The sequence below is a fragment of the Ambystoma mexicanum genome, chromosome 6p (assembly GCF_040938575.1).
Source record: "Ambystoma mexicanum isolate Mex_15411 chromosome 6p, UKY_AmexF1_1, whole genome shotgun sequence".
Lineage (NCBI taxonomy): Eukaryota > Metazoa > Chordata > Amphibia > Caudata > Ambystomatidae > Ambystoma > Ambystoma mexicanum.
In genome coordinates, this window is record NC_090935.1 from 704,157,761 (window position 1) to 704,176,914 (window position 19,154).

A 19,154-nucleotide genomic window follows, 5' to 3' on the forward strand; every position below is an offset into this window, starting at 1 on the left:
TGTAAGCGCACATTTTGGCGCACATTTATTTCAGGCGCAGGGACGCTACCGCCTGCTTTCTTGTGGCGTACTTGTTTGGCCCTGTGCGCGTCTTTCACCGTGCGCTGGTTTGTGCTATTCGATTCCATGAATACGCGTTGTAGGCGAGCGTGTGGGCGTTCCGCGCACTTGCCTCCTGTACTTCCCCCGTGACGCCCATATTTTCACGCGTTGTTCCCCATTCCGAGTGTTACGCCCCGTGTTCCGCCTACTTTTGTGATGTGCACCGCGCTATGTGCGATTTCGCAGTGGCCGTGGCGCACGCCGTTGGATGACTTGTGCGCCGGCGTGTGCCGCACACTTTTTCAGCGCACATCCAATGTTTTTCTCGCGCACGGACTTCCATGAATCGATGTGTGCTGGTTTCCCTGCGATTTTCGCAGTTGCACTGCGATTTTCGCACTTTTACTGCGAATCACACGTTTTGGCAACTTTGCGCGGGAATTTTCGGCGCACATTAATTCCATGAATCGACCAGTAAATTGGCACACACTGAGTGCCAATTACAATGGTGTGCAAATCTATTTTTTCTGCGTTTAATTTCTTTTATGAAAAAGTGGCACAGTGCTGCTGGAAATGAAGATATGCATTTTTTTTTTAACTTTCTTAAAAAGGCTTCCAAAAATATTTTGAAAAGCACAGCATTTTATATGTTCATTTGATATACACGTCACAGTTTGGAATTTTGAAGTTCAGTGTTTTTTTTTCTTTGCATTCTGCGACTTTTAGTTTCAGTTTTATAATGGGTTAAGTCAATTGGAAGAGAGAGACTACAAAGGAAAAAAGAAAGACTTAAGAAGCACTTACACATTATAATAGGCGATGTCAGAATTTATGCATGTGCAGCTAACATATTAAACTGGCAGACACTAAGTGCCACTTCAAAATGGTCTACAGGTCTATTTTATGTTTTTCCCTTATTTGTTGGAAAAGTGACAAAGTGCTACTGTACATGCAACTATACATTGTTTAACTCTCATGAAAATGCTTGTAAAATAAACATTTTGAAATGCAGAGCATTGTAATTGTTTGTGCTGCTTCACGTGAGCAGGTGATGAATGCTGCGCTGCATGGCATTTGCCAGAGTGGTTAAAAAAGAGAATATGCTTATTAAGAAACGTATTATCGGGTAAGTAGCAGGAGCCCTCTATATACATATATTTGTAAAAGAGTTCAAGAAAATGTTTTTTAAATATAAGCATACCTGTACTATGTTTTGTTTGATGTAGATCTTGTTGAATATGGAAATAGATATCTTGGAGAGTTGCACAGAGTTTTTTATGCAGATATCTTTCCTTAACAAGAGATATGTACTCTGAGAGTTCAAGTGCACATCTGAAGTGTTGAAGTGAGATGACAGGGTTAGGTGTAGATGTTTTTGGATCTGATTGGTGGATAGATGTGTGACTCTTTGAAAGCAGCCAATGAGGGCATGTTGAGAACTTGAAACCGGAAAGGGTATAAGGGCTGCCCCAGTGCTACCGGGTCCACGGACACTGCGATAGTCCGCGGATGGCACGTGCCACATCCAGGTGTTTTGTGGATGCCTGGCATGGAAAGGGGACTGTGGGAGAAGCCAATCAGGTTTGCTGGGTGTGGTGTACATGAACAGAAGGTAATAGGAGCTTTGTGTGCAGGAGTTGTGAGAGCAGTGATAATGGCTATGGCTATGTGTTTGAGAAGGCAGATTGTGTGGCTTCTGGGGGACTCTTCAATTCAGTCATTGAAGGTATATTCTGATAATCATGGCATCCTTGGAAATATTGGATTGGCAGAAGTGGAGGTTTCCTGGTATGCAGTTTGTGGCTCAAACTGGGCAAGCTTGCTTTCATTCTGTGAGACTATGTCTCACTTTAAAATGTCCAGATATTGTGATTGTCCATTGTGAGGGGACAATTTGGGGTTTGTGGTATGGAGTGCATGAGATGAAGTGAGTGGATTTGCTCCCATTTTGTGCAAATATTGTTCAATTGAAGCATTCGGACATTATTATCATTCATAGTGGTGGGAACCGTTTGGGGAACGTGACTGAAATCTCATTGAAGTTTGCAATGAAGGCGACATTGAGAAAGTTGAAGGAAATGTTCCCTAATTCCGAAATATTTTTTTATGAATTGGCCAGAGATGGATGTGGATGTGTTCCAGTTCATTTGGTCCGCAAAAGGAAAAAGCGAGGCGCAACATCAATAAAGCTGTGTGTGCTTTTGTTTGCGATGTTGGCATGACCTCATTCCATAATAATAGCATTAAGGGGGTAATTCATAGAATCCAGGGCAGAAGTGGCACACGCGGTTGGCGCACAGAGGGAGCATGCGCCAGCTTGCGACAGCCACATGCGCCAAAACCCATTTTGACGCACAGTGTATTCATGGATACTTACATCCATAACCAGCCGTGGCGCAGCGTGGTGCAGCGACCCTGCAGCAGCGCCAGTTACGCCCCCAACCCCGCCCTGTGCACCAAAAACATCTGCTCAAATCCCCTACATGGCGCAAAGGCTAGTGGACCAGCATACAGTGCCCCAACAATGAAAACGCACTAAAAACGGCACTCATCTCTCACGCGAGAACCCAATCGTGTGTAAAACCCCCCGCACACTCCTCGGAATACCCGTATCCTGCTCGCACCTGGCCTAACGCATGTAAAACTCCCTGCGCACCCCTTGGAATACGCATACCTCACCCGCGCCAGGCCTATCGCGGGTAAAACACCACGCACACCCCTTGCAATACGCGCACCCCACTCATGCCTGGCCTATCACATGTAAAACTACCTGCGCACCCCTCAGAATACGCGTACCCCGCTCGCGACCAGCCTATCGCGTGTTAAACTTCCTGCGCACCCATCGGAATACATGTACCTCGCTCACAGCAGGCCTATCACATGTAAAACTCCCTGTGCACCCCTCGGAATATGCGTACTCCGCTTGCGCCCGGCCTATCACATGTAAAACTACCTGCGCAACCCTGGGAATACACGTACCACGCTTGTGCCCGACCTATCGCATGTAAAACTCCCTGCACACCCCTCGGAGTATGCGTCCCCCACTCCCGCCAGGCCTATAGCATGTAAAACTCCCCACGCACCCCTTGGAATATGTGTACCCCGCTCGCGCCCGGCCTATCGTGTGTAAAACTACCCGTGCACCCCTCGTAATATGGGTACCCTGCTTGCACTTGGCCTATCGCGTGTAAACCTCCATGCGCACCCCTCGGAATATGCGTACCCCGCTTGCACCCGGCATATTGTGTGTAAAACTACCTGCACACCCCTCTGAATATGTGTACCCCTTTCTTGCCCACCCTATCGCGTGTAAAACTCCTCAGACACCCCTCAGAATATGCGTTCCCTGCTCACGCCTGGCCTATCGCATGTAAAATTTCCTGCGCACCATCGGAATACGCGTACCCCACTAGCACCCAGCCTATCGCATGTAAAACTACCCGCGCACCCCTCGGAATACGCGTACCCCACTTGCTCCAGGCAAATAGCGTGGAAAAATTCCCCCTTTTGGTGTGTGCTGGCTGTGGGGCATGTGCAGGGGTGATGGGCTGCCTGCTGGGCATGGGGAGGGGTGATGGGCTGCCTGTGGGGCATGTGCAGGGGTGATGGGCTGCCTGTGGGACATGTGCAGGGGTGATGGCCTGGCTGCATGGCATGGTAAGGGGTGGTGGGGCTGTGGTGTGGGCTGCCTGTGGGCCATGGGGAGGGGTGATGTGCTGTCTGCGGGGCATGTGCAGGGGTGATGGGCTGCCTGTGGGGCATTTGCTGGGTTGATGGGCTGCCTGCGGGGCAGGTGAAGGGGTGATGGGCTGCCTCCGGGGCATGTGCAGGGGTGATGGGCTGCCTGCGATGCATGGGGAGGAGTGTAGGGTGGACCCCTGTGTTGTGGTCCGGCTGCAGGGGGTGCATGTGGCTCATCACCACACTGCTGCATGAATATGGGGGTACGCAAGTGAGAATTACATTCGATTTGGCAGTGTGTGCCCTCCCGCGTGTGCCCTCTCCATAGCTCACAGGTAGCCCACACCACAGGCCACCCCTCCCAGACCCCTCCACATGCCCCACAGGCAGCCCATCACTCCTGCACATGCCCCACAGGCAGCCCACATGGCACCATGCACTTGTGAGCTCCAACACAAGTCCCCCCCACCAGTGATGGGCACCTGCCAGCAGGCTCCGACTCATGTCCCACACACCCCACCCCCATTGACGGCAACCTGCCAGCAGGCCCCGACTCATGTCCCCCCAACCCCTTTGAAAGCAACCTGCCAGCAGGCCCCGACTCATGTCCCCCCAACCCCACCCCCATTGACGGCAACCTGCCAGCAGGCACCGACTCATGTCCCCCCATCCCACCCCCATTGACGGCAACCTGCCAGCAGGCCCTGACTCATGTCCCCCCCACCCCACCCCCATTGACGGCAACCTGCCAGCAGGCTCTAACTCATGTTCCCCCAAACACCACGTCATAACTATACAGACCCATGTCCCTAACGCCAACCCAAATCCCACCCCCCCACCCCCCAGTGCAAACACCCAACGATCCACTGCACCCACTCCATAGTAAATTACCCATGCCATGAAAGTCTGAAAATAACCAGCATGCCCATCAACAAATGTCCTACAGAGCCACACAGTGGCAACACATGACTGAGCCAATGCTCATGGAGACATGCACAAAAGAAATCATAGTAGACCACAACAAGAATGAAGAATAATGAAATGTATCAAAAATAAAAACAAATGACAAAATGAAAATCACACATGCAAATGAAGAAACAATGATTGCAATATGAAAAAGAAAGTGAAATCCAAGGAAAAATAAAAATCCCAAAAATGAAAAAATAAAAGTGGTCCATCCCCAAAGTCCATACAAATAAATTCTAAGATGAAAAGCATAAAAAACATTACTCCATGTGAATATCAACAAAATGAAGTATGTACATGTATGGAATTTTGAAAACAGAAGTCTGGAGGATCCATTATCCCAAAATAAAATGAAACCTACCCCAACCCTATCTAAAATACATAATAGTGGAGCAAAGTCCGTGGACTCCAAATCATGATAAAAACCAAATGAAACTTAAACCTAAATAACTATATACAAAGACTGCGGGCTAGTCCGACGGCTCGCTCATTAATGTCCCGGGCCAGGGCATCATCGAACTCCATATCGATGTTCTGGAGGCGGGCCTGTTCCCTGGCCTCGGGGTCTTGCAGGGATGCAGCCATGGCCTCCTCCAACTCCCTGCAAATTGCCTCGAGGCACGCAGCACGCCTCAATGCCCGGTGCATGGAGTTCTCCGTCCTGACCATTGTGATCTGTGACCTCTCTGCCCGCTGCCGCTCTGCATCTATTCGCTGGCCCAACCGCTGCCACACAGAAGACACTCCCAATCCTGGGTTCTCCTGCCTACCGGCCGATGCGTGCCCCTGGGATGTTGATGGCCCCGAGCCATAATCGCTCCCACCCTGAGCCTGCTGCTGCCATGCACGTGCCTGCTTGTTGATGCCTGCAAGTTCTCCATTTGCTGGGGTCCAGTTGGTGGAGTGGCCACCCCTGCTGGACCTCCAACTCCCGACTGTGGCAGCGATGTGTCCTCTACGAGCCTGGCAGCTGGCTTAGGGGCAGCTCCGCAGTGGACCCAGGTGATACTTGGGCGGGAAGATTGCACGGAAGATGACTGGCACATAGGGGGTTCAATTGAGGAGGGGGGCGGCCAAACAGGCATTTGAAATGACGTGCATTGTCCTCACGAGAACCCTGCACGTCACCCCCAATACCACGCTGGCGCAACATCACACCAGCTAGAACAGGCTGAATCTGGTCACGGTTTGCCACGTCCGCTGGGAGAGGAAGGGCAGTTGTTGTATGCGCATTCCCTGCCTGAAAACGGGTCTGGACGGAGGCATACCTGCTGGTGCCGGATGATGCAGTCATGGGATCGGGGACTGGATTACACACAGGCACCTCCACGGCAGCCCGTGCTGCCTCCTGTGCCTGCCCCTGGACTGCACCACTAGGACCAGTGTAATCTCCCCAGCAGGCCCCAGGCATGGGGCTTCCATGCCCTCCTCCTCAACCAAACCCCCACCAACCTGAATGACTCTGTGCCATCTTCCTCCTTAGGCCCCTGTGGGGGCTCAGCTGCCCCTACTGCTTCCGAGGATTCCACCTCCAACCTCTACCTCTAGGACCTTCCCTTGGCAGCTGCAGCCATGGACGTGGCACCAGACTCCTCACTCCTGGAAGATATCAGTACCTGGGAGGGGAGCTGGGCCTTGCATCTCCAGCTGGTGGTGGGATCCCTGTCGTTGTGCTCCACAGCACCATCTCCGCTCTCTTCATCAGTCGACGCTGCAGACAGGGAGAGACAGAACGCAGGCATCAGGGTACTGTACAATGGTCTGATACACACATGACAGTTGCACATGAGTGGCAGTGTCAAACTTCAATGATGGCATCACACTCCCCAACACTCATATCATTTGAACCCACACACATGCACACATTCAGATTAATCATGCAGCAGGCAACAGCATCCATACACACACAACAGCATGAACATTCAAAGGTTGGCATGACATTACAAGCAACATGGGGAGTGCTGAACACATGCACACACGCCACCAGATAGACATGCATCTGTACATCTCCACCACCTGTCATAGTGCAATCATCAGCAACTATGTCACATCTGCCAATCGGGTTCCTGCATGTCTGTATCACATGCATCCTTGGCATATCACTGTCGCATACATGTCAAACACACACATGCACATGTACGCCGTGCACGTACATGAAGGTGGAACCAGCATCCATGTGTCATAGCCCAACCATGGCATAGTACATACACAGAAATGCTAACATGTGTGCATCTCCACATGCAGTTGTGCATCATGCTTTGGAACACATACACCATTGATGTGTATCACACATGACTGGACTCACATGCAGCACAGTCATGTCCCTGCACATACACATCCATACATGGGCCATTTCAGACATATGTTCAAGCTGCACACTCCTGGCACACCTCAACATGCACTGCGTCCAATGAATATGCATGGATGCTTACTGCTCGACTCCAGACAGGTCTGCCTCTCGATGACCTGGAGGTGAAGCGCTGGGCGAATGTGTTCCAGGACCCTCATCTGGTCAGTGGTAGGGTGGACCCGGCACCCCACTCCATCCGCTGTGTCCAAGAGGCGCAGGGCCTTCCTGAGGGTCCTGGACCTGAAGTCCTCCCAGTGCTTATGGACGTGTTGCAGGTCGCGGGTTGCCACCCCCTCCTTGTTGATGGCAAACACGATGTCCATCCAGATCCTCTGCCGTCCATCCCTGTCAGCGCGTCGTCGTCCGTAGAGGGCATCATGATGCACCAGGACTTGCTCCACCAGGATGCCAACTTCTCCTGCAGTGAAGCTGGCAGCCCTCTGCCTCTCTGTCGGGGGGTTGCCACTGGTCACAGATGGATTTTGGCCCGACATGGCAACCCCCAAGGCAGGTGTGGGTGGGCAACTGGGTCCTGGTGCTGGGCTGTGGAGCGATGGAACTGCAGTCGGGAGTCTTCTGTTCCAGCAGGGGTGGTCGCAGCAACTGGACCCCTGCAGATGGCTGACGTGCGGCTCCAAATTGCAGGGCACGTCGCCAGCAGGCAGGCAGCAGCAGATGTCTCGTGGGAAGCAGCTCAGGGCTCTGGGGCGCAGGAAAATGGCCTTCTGGGCAGGAGCGTGGTATTCTGTGTGTTGTTGCTTGGCCAGCTTGATGCAGAGTGAATTGGCACATGAAAAAATAGCACATCAGCTTGTAATCCGAGGAAAGGGCCTTAGCGCATAAGTGACGTGATGTGCGCGGGCGTTTCCCTCATACGGGTGCATAGTGAATCCGCACGTGCAAAAACAGCACCTCCGCGTGTGAAAGGGCCTTAGCGCGTAAGCGCGCCAGTGATGTTACACGCATGGGTGTTGCCTTCAGCACGGGTTAAACGTCCAGCAGGGAAGCAGTCCACTGTACATGCGGTTCGTGGAGACTGATGCATCTGTTTACTCTTCTGGATTCACACGCAATCACTTCACAGCGTTTGAAGTTCGTACCTCTTCTTTTTGGCGGGATGTTGCCTACTCACACAAGCACATGTGTTTTACTTTTTCTTTTCCACGCTAGGCAGGCGATGAGTCATGCACGCTATTTTTCCCCCTGTGCATCGCGTACCATTTTCGAGGTCATAGTAGTCTGCGTGTTTCATGCATACGTGTTTTTTGTGTCCCTGGGTGCCACACCATAGAGCTAGACGTAAAATCCACTCACGTGGATTTACCAGGGTCGCGTGCATGTTTTTCTTTTGCAATAGTACTGATTTTTTTGTTCCATTTTTATTTTATTTATTTTAATTTTTGGTGGGGCTGAGCGTTGTGTGACCCGTCATTTTTCCCCAGGGGACACAGACAACCTTGCAGGAGCACAGGGGTACCTATTCCATCCAGTGCCCTATCCCCTTCAACCAAATTGCCCAGGAAAATTGTTTAGTGCACCTCACATCAACTATTTGCCATCTGTGCCATCGTTGGGAGGCCACCAAAGGCTAATGGCAGCAAAACTGGGTGTCCTCTGTGGGCTTGGTATGGTAGGGCACGTGGGCGCAGAGACCAGGGGGGACAGGGAGTGTAGGGTGGCCAGGGTGGCTACAGAGGGGGAAGAGGCAGGGGTGCCCCACTGGGGCAGGATACCCAGCCACGCGCTGGTGCAGACATGCCACCCCCCCTGTGGCACCTGGAGATGCAGCTGTTGTATCACAGCCTGGCGCCATATGACCAAACAGCAACTTACATTTGCTGTCACGGGCCCACCAGTGTTGGTCGCTGCAGGTGAACCTGTGGGGACCACCACCCGGGCTCGGGGTCAGGCAGCGCATGTTGCGTTGCGTGATGAAGCCTCCCAGGACGATTTCAATCTTGTCACGAGGTGCATCTCACGTGTGTCCAGTGTAGCTGTGACCGGGGCACACGTATCTGGGACAGTTATGACATCTTCTACCCGAAGCAGCTGGGTGGTGTTAACTGCATGGGCAGATGCTGCCAACACCACCCCATCAGTGTGTCAGACCCAAGCCAGACCTTCCGTCCTCATTCAAACACCCACTCCCTTGGTCCAGTCCACCAGCGCCACTGCCCCCACTGATCAGGGACACATTGGCCACTCAGGGTAGCAACAGTGGCCAAAAGGAGGAAGCGTGCTTGTGTGCAAGAGGCTGAGACCCCAGACATGGCTTCGGCCTCCGGCACATCGAGGAAGAAGCATTTAGGCAAGCAGGAACTGGACTTCCTTGTGGACTACGTGTTGGCACACAGTTGCAATATGCTTGTGGGCCCACAGTGCCAACAACGCCTCCCCAGCATTGGGTCCACTGACAGCATGTTGCGGATGGTGTGACAGCCATGGAATTCCAGGTGCGCACGGCTCAGGACTGCTACAAGCATTGGAATGACCTCCGACGCTGTGCAAAACAAAAGCGTGCCTCCAATTATTCCAAGTCTCAGGTGACTGGTGGTGGGCCAGCACCAGAGGAGGAAGAACTCCTTCAGCACGAGGAGTTCATCCCGGAAGAACAAATCCGTGGAGTGGGAGAGAGGATGGATTATGATGCATTGTCCGGTGAGCATAGATGCATGTTACTCAATGACATTTGTGTTTGGAGTGTGTGACCCTCCAAGCTACAACTTGGGTCCTTCCTTTCATGAATGCCCCTCTCTACCTGTGGTGTTCACCAGGGGTCTTACCTCTTGGCCTGGCTTTCCAAACAGCACCTGGCAGCTCTTGCCTACTGCATTTTCATTTTCTGCTACAACTTCCTGTGCTATGCTGATGACACTCAACTCATTTTCAGGCTGCCCTCGGCCACCTCTTCTCCCTCCCTCATTTCTGATAGCCTCATTGCCATTTGAAATTGGTGTACTGCCAACGATCTCTGTCTGAATGCCAGCAAGACTGACATCCTCCTCATCTGTACACCTTCACCATCCTTTCCCCTCACTCTCTGGCCAGCCTCCCTTGGACCTCCTCCTACCCTCACCTGCATGGCCAACAACCTTGGGGTCACCTTTTACTCCACACATTCATTCTCTGCACACATTTTTCACATCTCTTGAGATATATTAAGTTCTTGCTTACCCTCCTCAGGGGTACTGTGCCATTCCTCTTGTTAACCTACAAGCTCACTGTCTCTCAAGCTCTGGTTGTCTCAAGGTTGGACTACTGTGACAGGCTCTTTCAAAATTCTACCTGCCGCCACACTCCGCCCTCTACCACTAATCCAGTACAGGACTGTGAGAATTGTCCTTGGCCTCAAGCCCTGGGATCCTATCTCTCCAGCTCTGAAATCCCTTCATTGGCTAACAGTGGATGCAAGGATGACATTTTAGACCCTCTGCATTGTGCAGAAGGATTTCTGGGGCCTGGGTCTCAATATCACTGTGCCCAGCATGATCGTTGTTTTCATTTCCTTTTCTCCCTTGTTCCCCTCCCTTTGCTTGGTTGCTCTCTGAGCCACTTGTGTAGGAGGGCAATCTTGATGAAATGTCATATCATGTCATATACATCATTTGTCCTTGGTGCAGTGTGTCTCACTCTGTCTGTGCTGATGGCAGTGGCTCCCCATGCACATGTGTGCACAGTCATGCTCCATGTGCATTCCATGTATGTCACTAGGTGTCCTTGACCGTCTGCTCATTGTAGTATGTCTCCAGGATGATCCAAGTGTCATGTTATTTGGACAGCCATCTCTTTCTCACTGTGGGTCTGTGAGTCATCACGCACAACTTTAGGGTGTACACATCTGTGTCGTGCACATGGCTCCCCCTGTTACAGGTCCCCTGCCTCTTTTCAACTGGTGTTGTGTCTTCTCCATGCATGTGTGTACTACTGATGGTTCCTCATCTGTCCTACATCATGTCCACTTCTCACCAGCTGTAGTGACTTGAAAGAACCATCTCAGCTGACCTCCATGAAAGCCAGGAGGTACTCCTATGTCATGTGAGACCATGCAGGCAGAAATCCGTCTTACATGTGAGTCCTTGCAGGAGGAAGCAAGTGTGACATGTGAGGTAATGCATGCAGACCTATGTGTCATTGCCATGCAGGACCTGGCTTACCAGACCAGCATACTTGCTGCCGCTGAGGGGCAAGGCGCAGATAGGCATGGTGAGGCAACTGTGCCGTGTCCACCTTCTGATTTCCATCCAGAGGTTGACAATGACAACCTATCTCGCACATAGCCGTGCGGGCGCTGAGCCCAGTGAGTTTTTTTTTTTTTATAACAGCATATACACATGTGGGTGTTGAGGTGTACCCTGTTCCTCCCCCCTCCTGGGTGCCCCCCCCTACGCCACGGGACATATGAGACCATTTTTATATTTTTATTATTTTTATTTCCTGCAAGTATTTTTTTTGTCTATTGTGCTTTCATGTGACAGTGTGGTGCTTTGTGGCATTTGAAGGCACCCACTGGGTATTCCAGCAGGGCCCATTCAGGCTTGTCTCATGTATGTGTTTTGCCTGGGGTCCTAACACATATGCTACACTTGCTTCCCCTGTCCATGGGCTCGCTAGGATGGCTCGGTGTGACATCATCTCGAATAGGGGCATTGGGCTTCCATCATATCTGTGGCCAGCCTGCAGTCCTACTTGTGTTTACACCCCTACTGGGTATTCTGGATGGCTTCTCCAAAGCATGTCTGCAATTCATTTTGGTGAGTATTCTGTTGACTGTGCATTTCATCATGTTGCTTATGATTTTTTTATGAATTGACTGTCTATGTTCATGCACTTCCTGCTGTAGGCGGTACCATGCGGCGGTACCATGCACCCTTTGGCTGTGTAACACACACTGATGGTGGGAGGGGTCCGTGTCCTGACAATGTTGCATTGGGACACTTGGTCTACAGTGATTTTGATATGCCACATGAATCTGCACGCTGAGTTATCCTTGTCACCACACGTTTCAACGACCTCCAATTTCTTGCTTCCCCTGCTTTGGCCATCTTGCAGCCCTGCCTGGTGTTTTGTTGTGCCATTTGAAATATGGCCGCATTGCTTTTGACTTGACTGTCATGTTTGTGGCCTGGACCTGCTCCCCCTCCCATTGTTGCACTTGGTCCTTGTGACAATCCGGCCAACCAGGAGGCTGGAGCCTGCCACCACTACCAAAGGCCCAAAATGGAGGCCCTGTCAACCCCTGTCCACCACCCTTCTGGGTCCCTTGATTATCCCCCTGTATCCCCTGCCCCCGCCTGTCTCCTCCTTCCCCCTGCCAGTCTCCCCCTGTCTCTCCTGCCCCCGCCTGTCTCTACCTGCCCCCTGCCAGTCTCCCCCTGTCTCCCCTGCCCCTGCCTGTCTCCACCTGCCCCCTACCAGCTCCCCCTGTCTCCCCTGACCCCTGCCTGTCTCTACCTGCCCCCTTCTAGTCTCCCCCTGTCTCCCTTGCCCCCACCAGTCTCCACCTGCCCCCGCCAATCTCCCTCTGTCCCCCTTCACCATCACACCAACTCCCCTTCTCACCGTCTTCTTTCCCTCTTCCCCCTTTGTGTGCTTTCTTTCCCCCTCTCCCCCTTCCTGCCTTTACACCTTGGCTCCCTCATCCCTTCTCTCCTCCTTCTCCCTCTCCACCACCCTTTTCCCTCCTCCTTGTTCTCTGTCTGTCTTTTTCCGGCACTACCCCAATTGCCGTCAAACATGGTGATATGTAGCCGCTTGTTCTTTGCAGACACTTCCCCCTCTGCCTCCGTCCATCCACCCCCCACCTTCACCTTTTTGAGTTTTGTTTTGGCACTTACTTTTATCATCAGTCCCTCCACCACTGATTACAGGTTGTCTGTTCCCCCTTTCCCTTCTGTGTTTCTTCTCCCCCTCCCCAGCACTATCTTGATTATTCATCGACCTTCCATTGTTTGTCACTTGTTTTGTTACTCTCCTCACCTCTTCCCTCCTCTTCCCTCACCCCCCCTCCTTATGTGACTCCTGCACTGCAACTATTGGCGTCAGGCATAGCAATGTTGATGCTAGATTGTTTTCCCACTTCCCTCCCTAGACTCTCCCTTATTGTTACAAGCACTTGTACTATGTACTTTGATTTGATTGTTCATTTTCACATTCTGAACTGTTTGAAGGACTTGTAGGAAGGTACTGTTATTCTCCCTTGTTCCCTCCCTCCTTGAGGCGCTTTGATGCACTTTGTGTGTAGGCCCAATACGGATTTTCAATGAATCAGTGATTGCTCACTGTCTGCCATTGTCGATGTGGGGTACTCTGTACATGATATGTTCTGCTGGTCAATGGCTGATACTTTGTTGGGTTTGATTTTGAGGTGTCAGGGGATTGGTGTGGTTTAACACACACGGGGGTCCTTGAGTGCAATGTTCACATCTGCTGTGTACAGGAAACTGAGGCTCACTTCATTTCACATGCATGTATTCGATGCATGTCCCTACTGACACAAACACTTAGGCAACACCCCCCCACACCAACTACGGCGACACCATGCACACAAGTGCACCCATATTGCCTTCTCAGGCATGCTGTGTCCCTACATTCCATATTCACTTCCAATTCATTGATTATGTACATGCATCACAGGCTACTATTTTGTTGATTGTACTTATTTTTCATGATGCTTAAGGGTTTTCCCCAAAGAAATGCACACTCGCTGTACTGTCCGGTGAGTGTTGTGTTGTAGGGGGCACACACGCAGCACACAGTGCTTGTAATGCCAATTTGCTATTGTCCAATGTGCATGGCAATAGGTATTCTGACTTTTGTTGCTTGCACCACTGGTGGCATGCATTTGTGCCACAGTTTTCAGGGTGTGACGTTTTGGTCAGTCATTTCTTCAGATTCCATGTCAGGTGTAATTGTCTGGTACATTTCTCATGTGGCACTTCATGACTATTGTGTCACGTGTTGTGCATATGGTTTGATGTTTTGCCGTTGCATACCATGGTATGGTGTGGCAGACAGGGGTCATGGGGGTTGGGAGGGCTTGGGTGGCATACCAGTACTTTCATGCCCTGTTTTTACAGGGGGGTGGGTGGGTGGGATATGCACCTTGCATGTGTTCCTTTTGGTCATATGGGATTGGTTGTAAGTAGCTAGGGATGCACACAATGCGGCACTTCCGTGGACACATTCTCAGGGTTGTAAGGTTGTGACAGTTAACTGTCCCTTTCTCATCATTGATTTTCACCTGGTATATGAACTCCGCAGGGGTTGGAATTTACGTGAACAATGTTGCCAATAGCTGGGTACATGCTGCCTTGCCGTGTGCGCTTTCCTCTCCCATGCGCAGCGGCCGTGCGTGTGGTTGGGGATGTGGGGGCACCACCATGTCCACCGGTAGGCCCCACTGAGTTGCAACATTGTGCAGGACACATGCTGCCACAATGATCCTGCACACTACTGGGGGTGCATATAGTAGCTGTCTGCCAGAGCGGTCAAGGGAGCGGAAGCGTGACTTGAGCACTCTGAATGTGCGCTCCACTATGGCCTTGGTTGCAATATGGCCTGCTTTGTATCTTACCTGGGATAGTGTGGTGGGGTTCCATATGGGTGTCATCATGTAGGTGCTCAGAGGGTAGGCACTGTCCCCTGGTAAGGTGATAATGGTTGTCATTAGTTGGGCTTGTGTATTTGTCTGTGTGTGACATGCATGCATGTGCACAGGCATTTGTACTCACCTATGAGCCATGTGTTGCCATGCTTCCCAGCTTCCAGTACCCGGCTCAGGGCGGACATTCTGTATACAAAACTGTCATGGATGGACCCTGGATAGTTTGCATAGACAGATGTGATGATTCCCTTGGCATTGCATACAACCTGCATATTGATGGAATGCCAGTGCTTGCGGTTGTGGTAGATGTTTTCAGAGGCCCTAGGTGGACGTAGGGCCACTTGGGTGCAATCTATGGCACCGAGCACTTTGGAGAAGTGTGCCACCCTGTAGAAGTCCAGGACCATGGCCTGCCTTTCTGCGGGTGTTCTGGGCATGTATATGTGCCTGCAGACTGAGGGACGCGCAGTGATGATTGCCAACACCTGGTGTAGGCAACGTGACTGTGTGGGCTGTGAGACGCCCCCCAACTATGGCAGTTATCCGCTGAAATAACCCAGTGGCCAAAAAATGCAGTACATTGAGCACCGTCTCCAAGGGGCTTAATGCTTGGGAGCACATGGTGGGTGATGTGAGTTCATCCTCCCACTCAGTGACCAGCTCTACGATGATATGATATGAGGAGGAAACCTATACCTGCCATAGACCTCATCATCAGGCATCCCAAAAAGGCTGGTCCTGGGCAAAATAATGCGGGGCCTGGCTATTCTCCTCCTGCGGTGTCCCATGATCACTGCTGTGAGGAATGGGACATTCATTGTAGCTGTACATGCTTGTTTGTTGTTTGTTTGTGTGCACTTTTATGCTGTGTGGGGTCACTTCTGCCTGCTTTCCTGTGCTTTCCTGTGGTGGATGTATTTGTGCGTGTGCGTGTGTTTTGACGTGTGTGGGTTTTCCCTTTTCAATTCCATGCGCCAGCTTTTTCACGCTTGCACCACAAATTTCGGCGCACAATTATTCCATGAATTACCCCGTAAATTTGATAGGAGCAACATTTTTTGGCGAGATGGAGTCTTTCTAACTGATGTGGGTAATCAGATTTTTGTTGAACGCATTCAAAATGCTTTGAAGCAGTTTCTGTGAAAGTGAGAAGAAATAATGAAAATCAGTGAAATGTTTTCAGTTTGTAAAAGCAAAAATAAAAATAAGATATAAAAGCCAAAACCCCCCAAAAACGGTTCTTTTAAAAACCACCTTTTTTGAGCGCAAAACAATTGCAATGATCGCATTTGTGCCATGGCCAGAATTTTGTCTATGTCCGCGGACTACCACGCTGTCCGCAGACTATGACTATGCAGGTTGCGCAGAGGCCTGTGATTTATTTTCTCATTTCTATTATTTATCTTTAATTTTGTATTTTTTCAATTTTGTATTTTTTGTGTGTTTTTTTTTCTCAGGAGAGGCAAGGTAGGGGAGCGAAGGCAGCAAGGGGCACCAACCACGGGGACGAAGGGGCAGGTTGAGAGAGGAAGATGTTGGGCGGGCCTTAATCAGATAGGTGGCAATGTTTCTCATGCTCCTTGACTGCAGCCTCAAAAGCACTCTGAAACTCCTCCCCCTACAGATCAGTGCTTCACAGTACAAACATAGCACTGTAACCCTCGAAAGGTAACTGCATTCTGTATGGCCTGTGAAGATGCCACTGGGATCCTCTGCCCCAAAGGAGTATCTTCTGTGGTAACATGAGCAGTTGAAGATGATGGGGTGGAGGATGTTAACCTACTCTTAGCTGAGAAAGGTATCACCTTCCTCAGAGCAGTCCGGTGGTTAGATTTCATGGGACGCCTCCAAGGAAATTAACAAGGGGGGGTTCTGGGAGTCCCTCTGTCAGACATTTCACCTAGTTATGAAAGAATTACCCAGAGTCTTTAGCTCACTTTCTTTCACAGAGAAGAAATATCCCAAACATATCAGTCTTTGTCCTGACCTGGGGAAGTTCAGCACCGAAATGCTAGGCAATTCTCCTCTGAACAAGCAACCCCAGACACGTGTTTCAGTCTGGTTGGACCTCATCAGTAGGGTGGACCTGTGCCTTTGTAAGAATAGTGAGCAAGGGGTCCACGTCTGGATTCCTCTTGTAACTTAGGGTGAGACCCAAAGTTACTTAAATATGCAAATTAACACGGGAGGTCCTAGGAGTCCCTCCGCCAGACATTAGTCCTGGTTACGAGAGACTTACCCAGAGTCTTTAGCTCACTTTCTTTCACAGAGAAGAAATATCCCAAACATTTCAGTATTTGTCCTGCCCTGGGGCAGTCCTGCACCGAAATGCTAGGCAATTCTCCTCTGACCAAGAGTACCAATAGCAACCCCAGACACATGTTTCGGTCTGGTTGGACCTCATCAGTAGGGTGGAGCTGTGCCTCTCTAAGAATAGTGAGCAAGGGGTCCACGTCTGGATTCCCCTAGTAACTTCAAAGGAAGGCATGGTATCAACAGTAAGACAGACACAAGTGACCACAGTTCAAGGGTGTTTATTGAACTTCAAATGTGTTTGAAAAATGCCTATCCAATCCTAAATCTAAAGATGGGAGCAAGCTACGACCATCAAATAATAATAATGCAGTCTTAGTGGTGTCTTGTCAACCCATAAACCCTAATAAAGCCATTGCCAAGCTTTACCTCTAAAGACAAATAGTGTGGGAAATAATGTTATACAAAAGAAAAGTGTTCAAGAAATAATAGGTCAGGAAATTCAAGGAACTGGCTTCCCTTCCTCACGTTTTCAGCACGGGACAAGGTGGCAAACTCGAGCTTAGCAAAGTCTCTGGCTTCTCTATCATGAGGGTGCAGTTCAAAACTTCAACATTATAGCCTTCTGTACCAAAATCTCTTTGCCATTCAAAGTCTCCTCTTTCAGAGGACCTGATGCAACAAACAAATAATTACATTTTCCTTTACGGATTTCTCAAATACATAATTTTCTTAGGTGATTTGCTATTCACCTCGAATCCCCTACACCAGGCTCAGATCCATGTTAACACAATTTTCTCAGGATTTTCACGTATCCCATTTCTCGGGTGATTCACTGTTCACCCCAGATACCACTCCACTGGGCTCATATTTGCTTTGACACAAAGCTTGCAATTGATCGCCCTCTGCCAGGCTCGGACCAATTTTATCTACTTTGTTATACACTTTCTTTACTTATCAACATTGAAGACTTTCGATTGTGAACATGATTTTGCTTGACCTGTCGCAGGACCAAATCAAATCACAATCCTTTGCCACTCTTTCACTTTTTTCAACTCTCAGCTGGATACCTTACATAGACCTTTTATTGAGCACACACGAGGTGCGGGACTACTCTGTCAAAGGTATCCTATCTTGGTTTCAAAGTTCAATAACTCATTTGCAGTTAAACTTTACTCGCATTGGTTACCACACACGTTTCATACAATGTTCGTCTCAGCGCTCGCCATACAACGTTGCCACTTGCAAACTTGGCTTCAACACAGACTGTTCTTGTATCGATCTCCCCAACTCACTGGCTGTGTTGATTTCACTGACACTGCTTTGTTGTTGGAGCCAAGGACAGTACCACGGCAGCTGGCGATTCTCCCCACCTTGATCATTGACATGGAAGGGACCCAAATTTGACCTCCAACACACAATGAAGGATTCCTCAGCCTAGTTTCCTGGTCTTCCGCTGTCTATTCTCAAGGCTTCCTGAAAGTAACAGTTCCTTGGCGAAAAGGTCAAGGGACCTTCCCTGCTTTAGATCCCCTTCTGTTTTGCTATCCTTCTCCTCCTGTTAAACTGCCATCTTGGAACTAGAGTTCCTTCATTTGCTTTACCTCGCTCAAAGTGTGCTCTTGTGCTCCGCCTTTTATCCTTGTGGGTTAGTGTAATGGAAGTCAGGTGTGTGTGATGGTCAGTAATTACCTGACCTTGCCTAACCATAGTATTGGGATACATTAGGTATACAGCTCAGGTGTTAGTCCATTCTCACTCAAAGCAGGCTGTTTGTGAGAAAGTGTTTGTCTTGTAAAAGGGCGGGGTTGAGTTCCCAAATATCCTACCTGGTAGAATGGGGCAAAGGTGTTACAGGAAAGGGGATACCACGTCCCACCATCTGGTGTCTCACTCTCACTCTCCGAATACCCCCCATCCAGGTGATCCTCCCTCACTGGTCCACCCCCAGGAATTGGATTGAAAAGTGATGACCATGTCCTGGCCATCGGGATGACAGATCCCTGGGGAGTGTGTGAGACACCTTCTGGTTTCTCATACGCCTCATGGAAGTTGTCCCATAGGGTTACAAGCCAGGTTTCCTGCAATTGAGTACAACTTTGCACTCAGTGTATCGAACCTTGCTTGAACAAGCCTTTGGGACATTTTCAACGGTTGTAAAACATTGCCACACACCAGACATTATACTTCTTCATTGTGGAGGAAACAGTTTGGGTTATGTGACTGGAATTTCATGGCAGTTTGCATTGAAGGAGATAT